The 14,361-nt window shown below is 42.2% G+C and overlaps 1 pseudogene; it reads right to left on the reverse strand.

Annotated features, from left to right (window-relative positions):
* Window positions 1–469: 469 nt before the first annotated feature.
* LOC148034346 (uncharacterized) lies at window positions 470–11,808 on the reverse strand (annotated as a pseudogene).
* Window positions 11,809–14,361: the final 2,553 nt, after the last annotated feature.

The raw sequence follows: 14,361 nt of genomic DNA on the forward strand, positions 1-14,361 counted from the left end.
TCTCACAAAATGCCAATCTTACGAGCGTCAGAAAGTCTCTACTACCGTCACTGTTGAGCTATGAAAGCAGCTGACTTAGAGACACGATAGTGGACCTTACACTTATATAGTGCTGCTGTGAGTATGGTGAGATAGGACTCAACAGCTAGCGAGACAGGGCGACGACCAACACAGTGGGAGGAAAGATGAAGGGGATCAAAGGTCTGAGGATGAAGACAGAGAGAGTGGGGGGCGCGCAAAAGCATACATATTTGCTGGTCTGAACTTCATGGAAGGCCACTACCTGCCTCATTCGCAAGTGCAGCTAGCTTTTCTTCTACAAGGGTAGGGTTTTCTGCCAACCAGGATCATCTCACCCAAGACTATGTTGGCCCTCAATTTGGCAGCCTGCAGTACATGCCATGAGACGCTGAAATTCACGCCATGTAGGCGACGCCCCCTGGTCACGTCTAATATGTTTTTATAAGGCTTAAAGAGCCTTATTACTAAGCCTTATCCACTTGATAAAAACCATGTTCACATTAGAGGGTTGGAAACCAAATAATTGGAGACCATTTTCACATTTTACAATGTTGGAACTAGTTATTCTGAGAATTGGTTCATTTGACACAGATTTCACTCTGCAGACAGAAGAACTAGATGTTTTGAAGGCTAAAATGACAATTTTCATGCCATTTTCGGCTGCGATTTTGGAGGTCAAAAAATTATAGAAAAATTCCAAAAAAATTTATCTAGCTTCAACTTGACTAGGACTTCATGTTTAGCACAAAAAACTGTAAGAAAACAATAGGGAATTTGGTCAATTTTAAGTCCGTATTTTGATGCATTTTGGGTCATACAGACATTGTGTGGAATCCAATTTGGATGGTTCTTGCTGGGAGCTGAATGTATGACATGTTGGCATCATGGATGGATGTATATGGCAGTTTTTGGACACATGTATGACATTCATATTGCTGAATACCATTTCTGAACAGATTGTATTGTTGTTTTCTTCTGAATTTGCAGCAGTCATAATATCTGACACGGCACAGATCACTCAGATCGTGGGGGACAAATTGACCAAAGACAGCCATAGTGTTTGGTCCTACAGGATGGAGAATTTTTTAATGGGTAGAGGTCTATGGGATCTCATAACAGGTGATGATGAATGTCCAGAAGTTCCCGAACATCCAATTGAAGAGCAAAAGAAAGCGTACAAGGATTGGACTGGAAAGAACAAGAAGGTTTTGCATTGGATCTCCATATGTATTTCAGAAACATTGATCCCTCATACAAAAAAGGCAAATACTTGTAAGGAGGCATGGGAAAAATGTATGGAACATGTACAGAGGCTCATAAGATACAACTTAAGTAGAGATTACATGGTGCATGGAGAGGCGATCGCAGTATCAGTGACTATGTGGCAAAAATCAAGCAAATTTCAGAAGACCTTGCATCCATTAATGCACTTGTTGATGATGATGATTTAGTGTCACTGACACTAAATGGGCTTGGACCAGATTTTAAATCTTTGGATACCTCTATTTCCGTTAGGGGAGGCTCTATGCCTGACTTTGAGGAGCTTATTGGATTGCTACTTATAGAAGAAATCAAGTTGGGATTGAATGCATCTAGCAGTGGCAAAAATGCAGGTGGAGATAGTGTTTTCTATCACCAGAGAGGTCATGGTAGCTCATCTAGAGATAGAGGCTCTTCACCTGGTCGTAGTAATTATGGTTTTGCTCATGGAAGAGGTAACTTTGGTCATGGTGACTTCATGCATAGAGGCAGGGGGAGATCTTTCCCTAGAGGTAGAGGACAGTCTAGTCCTTCTTCACAAAGAGATGGCACTTGTTATTATTGTGGGCATTTTGGTCACTTTGAGAGGGATTGTTATCAAAAACAGAATGCTATGTCTAGGGGTCGTGGAAGGACCCAATATGGCCACTATGCAGGCACTTATGGTGGTACAGGTTATGGACCTAGAGGTGGATTGCCTAGAGGTCATTTATTTGCTATGGAGCATGTGCTTGGGAGCATGACTCATCCTCCTCATGAGAATGACTGGTTTTTGGATTCAAGAGCTACAAACCACATGACTCATCATGCTGAGTGGTTTGATAGCAAGGAGCAAGTGCAGAATGATGAATATGTTGCCACTGGTGATGATACTTTACACAAAATTACTCATATTGGTAGTGTGCCACTTGTTACTAAAGATGGGATTGAGAACAAGCTTGGTGATGTACTTTATGTGGCCACAATAACTAAGAACCTAGCATCGGTTGGTCAAATGAAAGATCAAGGATTGCAGGTGAGATTCAATAAGTTTGGATATTTCATTGAAGAGTTCCATAATGGGAGAACTGGCAGGGTGATTGCTCATGGTAGAAGGAAAGGGAGATTGTTTGCTTTGGATGCAGGTACTCCAGTGATTCAAAACTCTATGTATGTTGAGAGAGGACATCGGCAAGATAAGGATGTGGAATTATGGCATAGACGGATTGGCCATGTTAATTTGCAAAGATTGAAGCAAATGCAATCAAAATAGATAGTCCATGGTTTATCGCATTTAGGATATGTGAATTTTGATCATGTATATGGGGCTTGTCAATTTGGCAAGCAGTCTAGATTGCCATTTCCAAAGAGGGGGAGAATAAGCAGCTATCCTTTGGAAATAATACACTTAGATATTTGGGGCCCATGTCAGAATGTTTCCATGAGCGGAAAATGTAGATTCTATATCACTTTCATTGATGATTTCAGCATGATGACTTGGGTGTACTTTATGCAGCATAAAAGTGAAGCATTTGAAAAGTTCTTGGAATTTAAATCTATGGCTGAAAAGCAGTTTGGATGCTACATAAAATGTTTGAGGTCAGATAATGGTGGAGAGTACATGTCATATGAGTTTTGTGACTTCTTGAGAGATCATGGTATCAAAAGGCAATTGACATGCAGGTATACACCTCAGCAAAATGGTGTGGCTGAAAGGAAGAATCGGATTATTGTAGAGATTGCAAGGGCAATGATGAACCAAATGAACATGCCATTGTCATATTGGGCAGAAGCATTGCATACTGTAGTTCATATTATGAATAGAACACCTACAACCTTGATTCATAATATGTCACCATATGAGAGAATGTATGGCATGAAACCCACTCACCATATGAGAGAATGTATGGCATGAAACCCACTGTTGCATACTTTAGAGTCTTTGGATGTGTCTGTTATGTTCATATTCCGGATGATTTGAGGAAGAAGATGGAACCTAAGGCTGTAAAATGCATTTTCCTTGGATATCCTAATGAGAAGAAGGGATACAAATGCTATGATCCAGTGAGTAAGGAAGTATACATAAGTAGGGATGTCAAATTTAGTGAATATGAATCATGGTACAAGCCCAAAATTGCAGTGGATGTTGATTCCTATGAAAGCAATGATGGTAATGTCTATGGAAGGAAAATTTCAGCAAACAATAAGGCTGAAAATTAGCATGTGGAAGATGCTTCAGGACCTCAAGAGAATGTGGAAAGCAGTGGCAACTACAGTCCATGGAGTGGTAGATTGAGAAATGCACAAAGGAATGCAGAAGTTGCAAAAGGTAAGAGACCAATGACTGAAAGTTCAAAAGATGAATCTATAGATGATGAGTATGGCATTCCGCATGTTAAAACACCTGGCACTAGAAGTGCAGGAAAGTATGTGCCACCACATGCTAGATCAGATGAGACACACTGTAGTGCACCTCAATTGAGAAGGTCAGAAAGGGCAAGGTATCCAGTTGATAGATTGACGTATAATGGATTCATGAAGTTGCATTATGCATACATGGTTTCTTATGTACAACATGTGGAGCCTACTTGCTTTGAAGAAGCAGTAGAGAGCAAAGAGTGGAGACAAGCAATGGATGAAGAGATGAATGCACTAAGGAAAAACAAGACTTGGGATTTGGTGAAACTACCTTATGGCAAGAAGTCCATTGGATGTAAATGGGTTTACAAGGTCAAATGTAAGTCGGATGGTTCTCTTGAAAGGTATAAAGCAAGGCTAGTTGCAAAAGGATATGCACAAACTTATGGTTTGGACTATGAAGAAACATTCAATCCAGTAGCTAAAATGACGACAATAAGATCGGTAATTGCTTTGGCTTCTATCTATGGTTGGAGGCTTTATCAAATGGATGTGAAAAATGCATTTTTGAATGGAAACTTAGAAGAGGAAGTGTACATGGATCAACCAGAGGGCTATGTGGATCCAAAATACTCACATTATGTATGCAGGTTGAAGAAAGCTTTATATGGATTGAAGCAAGCACCAAGAGCATGGTGTGATAGAATCATCAAATTCTTATGCAGTACGGGATTTCAGCAGAGCAAAGCTGATTATTCACTTTATGTGAGGCATATAGAAGATGGTATGGTTGTTATGGTCATCTATGTTGATGATCTCATTATTACAGGTACACTTGAGAAGGAGATTATTGAAGTCAAGCATGGGTTACATAAAGAGTTTGATATAAAGGATCTTGGTTTGTTGAGATACTTCTTGGGTATTGAGGTTATTGACACACCTCATGATATATGGCTGATACAAAGGCAATATGCATTGGAGATGTTGGAAAAATATGGCATGACAGGATGCAAACCGGTTGACACACCATTGGATCAAAATGCTAAGTTGATGGATGATGGATCTTATGTTGAGGATGTTACTATGTTCAAAAAGATGGTTGGTAGTCTTATCTACTTGACCATTACAAGAACAGACTTGAGTTACGCTATTGGATTGGTAAGTCAGTTTATGCAAAAACCATGCAAATCACATTTGGATGTAGTAAGAAGAGTTCTTAGATATGTGAAAAAGATAGCTGGATTTGGGCTTTTTTATGAAAAAGGAATCAAGCCTACACTATTTGGATACTCAGATGCAGACTGGGCAGGTAGCTCTATGGATAGAAGATCTACTAATGGCTATGCATTCTCATTTGGATCAGCCATGGTAAGTTGGAGCAGTAAGAAGCAACCTATAGTTGCTTTATCAAGCACTGAAGCAGAATATAGAGGCATTGCATTGGCAACATGTGAGCAGACATGGCTGAGATTGATCCTATATGACATGGGGATAGAGATTGATGGTGGAGTTAATATGTATTGTGACAATGTTAGCAGCATTATGTTGGCAAAGAACCCAGTCTACCATGCAAGGACAAAACACATAGAAGTGCACTATCATTTCATTAGAGAAAAAGTCATTGATGGAGAGATTGACTTGGTCCATGTGAAGACCAATGACCAAGTTGTTGATATCTTTACCAAAGCATTAGGTAAAGATAAGTTTGAGTACTTCAGGAGTGCACTTGGAGTCTTATGTGTGCAAGCTCATTCTGAGCTTGAGAGGGAGTGTTGAGAAATAAGCCAAAGTCTAAGGCATAGTCTAAGCCTTATCATATTGTTGTATGTAAAGTGTCCTTAAGTTTGGGGGCATCTATCTTTTGAGGATACCATTTTAGTGTGTGGACTGTTTTGAGATATGGTGGGAGAATATTGAAGAAGAAGAGAATGAAGAAAGCTTGAGTCTCTCCTTGTCTCAACCACCTTTCGTTGTGCATCTCCATCGAATCTCTCATATACTTTCACTTCCTATAAATGGGCCAAGGCACAAGATCCTAAGTGTCATTCTGCTCAATATCATATGACTCCTACTCCGTAGCCTTCTTCCAATGCTGGGATTATAAAGCCTCCTTCATGGAGGTGGGTGTAGTGGGAGCTCACGCTCAACCGCCAAGACCCATGGACTGCTTATTGCTTCAAGTGTTTCGAGCGAGCTCTAATGGCTATCTCTCACCTAGTCGATATGCCGTTGATCCTACAAGTGTAGTGAGCTTACCTTGATGCCAATGTGAGTAGCCTCCTCCCTCGCACACCTCGGTAGCTCCACGATTCTTGATGCTAGCTCAAGCATCCTCAAGCCTCCTCCATCTCCAAGCTCCATCCTCCATAGCCGTGCGCGCGAGAAAAGAGAAGAGAAGAGAAGAGAAGAAGAGAAGAGGAGATGGTGAAGAGCTTCACCCTCTTGATCCCTCACTCCCACACACTCACTCCCTGAATAACTGCCTTCCAGGCACAGAGAATCCCAAGAAAGGGAGGCTGTGAGTACTCCCACAGATCCAAGCAACAAACAAAGTACTTAAACACTCTCCTCTCTCACACAAAGCCATGAACCTCCGCACACAAGAAATAGTGCCATGAATTCATCCTCACTCCCTCTCTCCCATAAGATTAGACATGAAGCACTAGAGAGGGGAGGAGAGTTGCACAGAACGAGAGAGAGAGAGAAAGAATCGTAAGATTAGAAGATAAAGGAGAGAGAAAGAATCGTAAGATTAGAAGATAAAGGAGAGAGGTAGTTAAAACCACCTTTTCCAACCTCCTCTCCCACAACCTTTCAAACCTCCTTTTTTTAAAATTCATTTTATGGAAGCACAAAATACAAAATTATTCTTAGGTTCATAGCCTTTATAGTTTATTAGGCCAAGTACAAATGAGATTTACATGTCCAAAAGACCATGTAGCCTGCACTACATTTGACAATACGTAGCATTGATTTTTGACAAATTTTGCACTAAAATAAGGGTTCATCACTCCCTCACACTCTCACACTCCCTCTCTCAAGAGCACACACAAGCAAGAAGAAGAAAAGAAGAGAAGAAGAAGAGAGCTCTTGTTGGCCACACACCAAAGAATGAGCTTCCATTCACTTTTTGAACTTTATATACAAACCCTAAAATCCCATGGGCGCCCATCCCCTTTTTTACATGACCAGCCATTGTGGCAAGGTCTTTTTTCCATTTCCCTCTTCTAGCCTTACGCCTCTAGCCTATGCCCGTCTAATATTTTACAATTGGCACAGGAGGGAGCCTGGCGCTCTTTTACAAGGGTTTTCCAAGTTTTTTGAGGCGCCTTTCATTTAAAATTGAACCTTTGGTCTCAGCTTAGCTTTTAGAGGCTGCCTGCGTGTCTTTGCTCTTCTTCCATGCTTTTTTCGATTTTTTCTTCATTTTCCGCCATTTTCTGCCATTTCGACTTGGGGTTACCATTACCCCCCTCCGAGACGGGTGCTAGTCCCTGGCACTTCTGTGTTGTTGTAGGGTGATAGGCACTTGGGCAATGATGGTGTAAAGGGAAGGGCCACATGTAGATTCAGGTGCGTGTGGAAGCTGGTGTTTGTCGGGGAAGCCAGATGGATAGCGAGTGGTTGACGAGGACCTCCAAAGTTGGTGGTATGCCGCTTGTGTGATGCCTGAAAGGAGAAGGTGTAGTGCTCTTCCTAAGGGGAGTGTCTACCTTATTGTGTTAGTGCAATGTGCTCGTGCTAGTGGAATGGGGAGGTGGGTCTAACCGCATGCAAGCCTGGGTGGGGATTTTATTTTTGCGGGCTTTCATTTTCATTCTTTTCTAATCAATCTCTTTTTTTCGAGCTTTTTCGTGCAACATATCCATTCTGCATATAAATAGTCTTACTTAAGGAGTACGACACGTTGCATTTACATGAACACACATCAAGAAAACAAAACAACGGAAAACTAGTAAAATATATTCGTGTCAAATAGCTGCAAGGTACACTCTTCCTAAAAACAAATCAAAGATCCCAATGCATGTAATCTCTTAGACAAAATCAGGCATAGTCACATGACGAAGTGTATAATAAACATATAAAAGTAGTAACAAAATGAAATGTCTAGAGTCTCTCGAAAAAAAAAACACACTCTCTCTCAGCATGGTACCGGTCCACACACTATGGTGGACAAACACTCCCCATAGAGCACATCATCTATTTCTAGACACATGCAATGTCTCATCTCCTCTGCACTGGCCCGCGCCAAACCACCACACCCCACAAACACATCCAAAACATAGTCGTAGTGTTTCGTAAATGTAGCTAGTAACCACCTAACCATATCACCAATCACATATCACCAATCAAGATACAGAATCTTTGCGGCCATGCAAGTAGAAACAATGAAAATACCATACAAGGTAACCTGAGAGCAAAAACATGCAAGACTACTTACCGAAAGAAAAGATGAGACCTCTCTGCTCCGCCTCTGACAATGACACCATCAACGTCCATGGGAAAGACACAATCATCCATCATATAGCTACAATACGCTGGAAACAATCTCTCTGAAATCTTCTCCCCAGCCTCTCTGTCGTAGCAAGGCACAACATGACTAGCACGATGCCAAAGACACACAGTAAGATCAAGTACCTATTCACGAGTGGAAATAGAATAAGTGATCCATGTTTTTATTTAAAGCATGTAACACAAAATTTATTTAGAACATACAACCATACGTTCAATGTATCCAACTTTGTTATCTTACCGCCTCTCTAGTAACGGGATGTCGATAAGCCTTGGAGTCACACATGAGTGACCAAGTGCAGTGAAGCACAAGCCCCACTCTTGCCGCATCCGTAATAAACTCACCTATATGCTCTGCTAAGCACATAGTGACTAAGAATCCCTAGTCGGCCAAATACTCGTGAGCAAGGTCCATACAACCCATAACTAGACCCTTTGAGAACGTGTTCCACTTGGGAATAGTCATGCCCTCTACAAACAACATTGGCATTATGATATATGAGAAGTGAGTTTGATGTAAACCTTGTGTGATAGAAAGCATAACTTACCCAATGGGATGGGACCTAGAGCATCCACAAGCAAGCTCGTAGGAAAATCCGCAAATATCAATCGAGCCACCTCTTGACATGGAACTCCATCTTTGCTATAAAGATGCATCGTTTGTGTTGCAAAAAACTTGTTGATGCTATACACAAAACAACATAGTCATTAATGCAAAGTAAACGATGATGCAATGCTATATGCAACATGTAAATTGATGTTCTTGCAATATGTAGTTGTCATGTCTACCTATCAAGGGCAAATCTATCAATTTGGGTCACATCCACTAATAGAGCATCGACATATGTTTGATACTGGAACCCTGCAACAATTATTTCAAAGTAATTTATTTTTAATAATCATACACGAATTTCAAGTTAATATAAGACTTCTCACCTACTAAACGGGTCATAGGTCGCCTCTCCCAATTCTCTCGACCAAGAGATGAATCTACAACAAAGGAGGTGGTGGGCGCCATAGAGGACTCTGGCACATTTTTTCTCCCTGGATTACCTTGAGTACCTTGGGTGGCACCTTTGGTAGCCTTGGTTGCTTGCTCCTCTACAGTGGTGGGTGCGGTAAGCAATTCATGAGTATCAACTCCCTCCTTGAATCCTACATAGTATCATTCACCCTTAGATTCCCATGCATGAGCACAAAAACTATTGCTACAAAAGCAACGAGATGTTTACATAGATTGAAGTACTTACTCTCATGCAGATCTTTCTCTTGCTTAGGGATAACCCCCATAGGGTAATCCAGCCACCAAGGGCAAACACTTGCCTCCCATGCCATCAATTTTCTCTCACGTAATGATGGAGAATACATAGTGTTCTCATCACAAACATCAATCCACTCTCTTGTGAATTGCGGAGCTGCATCCAACCTCTTCTCTTCTACACATTGTAGTATCCACCTGCAACATTCTTGCCAATTAGCAAGCAAATGCATGCAATCTAATATGAAAATCAGACACACAATCTAATATGAAAATGCATGCTAACCTATAAATCACACATTTGGCTGAAAACGTAAGCTCTGGCATCTTCTCTGCAACATCTGAAGATTTCACTCCATCCAAGAGGTGTACAAAAGCCTACACAAGTTTCACAAGTGCTTAACATTAGCACATATACATTTTAAGAAAGAACTTAAGAAAGCAATATGAATGCACTGCATTGAGTCAACCTGCATGACATGATTCTTCATGTTAAGCTTAAAGAACTCCTCAAATGAATCTAGTAGCTGTGGACCTTCTACTTGTATCCTATCAATCTGAAGTAGTGCCTCCGAATGCAAGTGAGCCCAATATGTCTCTTTCTTCATGTAAACCCGAAAGAGCTTATAATCACCAAAATGCGGGTATTGGGGGTCTTTGGCCTTTGTGAGACTCATAAGATGCAACAATTTTTTTTTCCTGTGATGCACAACAATATACGCAAATAGAAAGCATTGAAGAAAAAAGCATCACATACACACACCTTGCGTTATATATACAAATTACCTTTCCGCAGGGATTTTTGAGCTTGTGAGACAATACAGCTTGTCTCTTGTGATCTTGAGCATGCTTGCATCATCCCACTTTAGCCCAAATAACAACTTAAAGAACTCATCACCATTTTGGGGATTAGCAATGGATAGGTATTTGTAACCCCTATCCTTAAGGCGCTCCTCTTCCACCCTTGTAGCCTTCTCCAAACGTTTCTTCCTCTCTACCTTATCTAGACCAAGAGCCTCAAGCTTAACAGTTTCTTTTGAGATGAAGACATGAAATTCATCCTATCATTCCAAAAAAAAACTAAATTAGAGATAGAAAAGCACATCTCATACAAGTGAGCCATAGAAAGAAAATCACCTTCCATACAAGCTGAGATATTAAACCGCAAGGAGAGTTATACCATGGAGCAACACCATGATAATACATTGCCTCTATACTCATCTCAACCTCAGCCCACTTCCTCATGGCCGGACTCAATCTATCTAGAATGGAGTCTTTGTTTGCAATACCAAACTTTTGAAACATATACACCTCATGCGCAATATTTGGAGTAACATGAGCTCTGGAAATACTATTGAAAACAAACAAAAGCATAATATGAGAATGTAAGTGTAACATATTACAAAGAGGAGCATAGTTAAAGGAAGAAGACTTACGCGTTGGTGGTGTCTAGTGCGAGTAGTAGCTCTGCTTCCTTCGCCTTTGGCACCTCAATGAATTGGCACCATAGACTAACATGGTAGTGAGCACAGTCGGAGTACTCTGTAATTGAAAACCAACAAACATAAGAATGGGATACAAACATTCAATACTTGCATGTATAGTGGACAACTTACTTTCTTTGATGCGTTTCCACCACGTTTTAAGCCTGTGGTTTCCATCCCAAACCAAGAACTTTTTACCCTTAAGGTATTGCCACTCTCTTCCAAGAGCCCTCTCAAAATCCTCTTTTATTTGACGCCATATTGGACCCCATTCATCTAGATTGCTGGCTGTCATAGACATGGTCTCCCCTCTCGGACCTTCAACTAACACAAGGAAGTGTTCCATAGTCTCAAGATAACCAGTGGAATCAAAGGAAGGAATCAACCACTGGGCATCATCCGTAGCAAATCTGACTGCCTCATGAGCCACTAATCTGCAAAGAGGCACAAGAGGAGGCAGCGTCCTCTTTTTTATATAAAATTGACTCAGCACATCCTTCATCAGTCCTAGAGAGACTTGCTTGCCTAAGTTCCTTGAGTGCTTCTTTTCTTTTTCATCATCATTCTCCCCCTAATCACTATCACCACTCACCTCTTCTTTGTCATCTAGACTATCATGCTGCACATTAGTCTCTGTAGGAGCAGATATTAATAAGTAACAATAAAAAACAGTAGCATTAAACCAATCATATTTAATACATAACACTGAACAAAGAGTCATATGTAAATGAAATGGACACATAAGTGACTACATGTGTGCTCCGCAACCTCGTCAATTGTATTGGAGTCCCCATCCACTTGTGCTTCGTCATCAATGTAGACACATCTTTTTGGACCACATCCTTTCTTTGTTGAAGGAGTGTCCACTGATCTCAAACGCGATGATGCTTCTTGCTCTAAGATCCGCCCAGGAACACATCCTGAACGTAGCTTCATACAGACTTCATGGCTACTATGAGGTGACACACATTTCTTTCTCTTTCTAAGCACTCTTTTAGGTGCCATAACTTTCTCTACACACTTACAAATAGATACACAAGCAACCTCTTTAAGATTAACAACACAATCAATCTCTTTAAGATTAGCAACACAATCAGTCTCTTTAAGGTTAAAGATTAACAACACAATCAATCTCTTTAAGATTAATAACACAATCAACCTCTTTAGGCCACGGGACGAAGCCACGAACAAAGCCACACGATTGTGCATAAGCCCACGGATCGTCCGCGCGGACGCGGACGATTGGGGGGCTTCAATCTCTTACCTTGTTCTCACAAAGCATACGGGACGAAGCCACACGCTTGTAGCCATGGGACGAAGCATAAGCCCACCCAACGGTTGCGCGGACGCGACCATAAGCGCACCCATCGTCCATGCGGACGTGAACGATTGGGGGGCTTCAATCTCTTACCTTGGAGGCCCGTCGGACGACATACGGGACGGCATACGGGACGGTTGCCACGGGACGAAGCATAAGCCACGGGACGAGGCATAAGCCCACCCATCGTCCACGTGGACGCGGACGATTGGGGGGCTTCAATGTGTTACCTTGGAGGCCCGTCAGACGGCATACGGGACGGCATGACGAAGCGTAAGCCCACATGACGAAGCGTAGCCCACACGATGAAGCATAACCAAACGACGAAGCATAACCAAATGAGGAAGTGTAGCCCACACGACGAAGCTTAAGCCCACCCATCGTCTGCGTGGACGCGGACGATTGGGGGGCTTCAAGGTGTTACCTGGGAGGCCGCACGAAGCTGCAGGAGATGCACGAAGCCGTTGAGTTGGCACCGTCGGAGTTGGCACCGCGAGTTGTGGGGCACAAAGCCATCGGAGTTGTGGGGCACGAATCGTAGTCGGAGTTGGCACCGTCGGAATTGTGGGGCACGAATCACAGACGCAAGAAGTCGTTGAGTTGGCACCGTCGGAGTTGGCACCGTCGCGATTTGTGGGGCACGAAGCCGTCGGAGTTGTGGGGCACGAATCACAGTCGAAGTTGGCACCGTCGGAGTTGTGGGGCACGAAGCCATCGGAGTTGGCACCGTCGCGAGAGTTGTGGGGCACGAAGCCGTAGGAGCTGTCGCGCAGGAGTTGTGGGGCACCATCGCGAGAGTTGTGGGGCACGAAGCCGTAGGAGCTGTCGCGCAGGAGTTGTGGGGCAAGAGTTGTGTGGCGAGAGAGAGAGACGGAGAGAGGGAGAGGGAGAGAAGGGAGAAACAGAGAAGGGAGAAAGAGAAGGGAGAAGGGAGAAGGGAGAAGGGAGAAAGAGAAGGGAGAAAGAACAGAGAAAGAGAAGGGAGAAGGGAGAAGGGAGAAAGAACGGAGAAAGAGAAAGAGAAGGGAGAAAGAGAAGGGAGAAGGGAGAAGGGAGAAAGAACGGAGAAAGAGAAAGAGAAGGGAGAAAGAGAAGGGAGAAGGGAGAAGGGAGAAAGAGAAGGGAGAAAGAGAGAAGGGAGAGAAGGGAGAGAGAGAGAAAGAGAAGGGAGAAAGAGAAGGGAGAAAGAGAGAAGGGAGAGAAGACTGAAAAAGAAGGGAGAAAGAGAGAAAGAGAGAAGGGAGAGAAGGGAAAGAATAGAGAAAGAGAGAAGGGAGAAAGAGAGAAGGGAGCAAAGAGAGGAGAGAGTTGAGAAAGAGGAGAGAGTTGAGGAGAGACTTAATAACCCTAATAAAGAAGTTAGCCGTTGATTACGTAATTAGGTAACTAGTTAGCCGTTAAATAATTAAATAATTAATACAACATAAATAAATTATGAGTGCATAAAGGTGAAGGATGGTGGGTGGTTGAGTCGTAAATTTTTCTATTGATTTCTGATGATTATGCTTATTTTTTATTACTCTTAAATGTTGATGAATGACTCTTAAATATTCATTATTTAGTCATCTCTGCTTGTAGTGACGGTGAACTGTTGCCTTCTCTTCATCAAATACACACTGTGAGCTATATTCAGAGTTTTCTTCTCTTTATCAAATACTAACCCATCAGAGGGCACAACATGTCGAGTTTTGCTATTTTGACATGGAGACTAGCCAGTGATTGCTTAGAGCACAGGGTTTCATTAAGAAATGGGGAGATTCTTTTGAGTGAGTACTACCTACAGAATCTATTGCCTCCAACACAAAAATTCCAGGGGTTGCAAGCCATCATAGAGAATGATGGTGGAGCAAACAACGTCACTGTGTCTCCAAGATGGGATCATCAAGGGCATGCACACTATCTGATTGATAGTACATTATCAGCCACCTACTCTATCATGCACTCAAGTAACTATGTGTGCATCTCTAACAGTATTGAGTCAATAGAAGATGAGATTGACAACTACATTGATTGTACTCCTGGTTGTAGCAAATCAACTCCAGTGTGTCTTGACGTGCCCTCAGATAACAAGAAGGATGTTGATGACACAAATGTCGGGGAGGACCTATGTGTGGGCAGCCAAAGCGAGGACTTATCTTCCTATGATAACTCGATTGTTGCAGCCTTCATTG

This window comes from Lygodium microphyllum, chromosome 6 (assembly GCF_053477565.2).
Source record: "Lygodium microphyllum isolate KBCC chromosome 6, Lygodium_microphyllum_v1.1.10, whole genome shotgun sequence".
NCBI classification, from domain to species: Eukaryota; Viridiplantae; Streptophyta; class Polypodiopsida; order Schizaeales; family Lygodiaceae; genus Lygodium; species Lygodium microphyllum.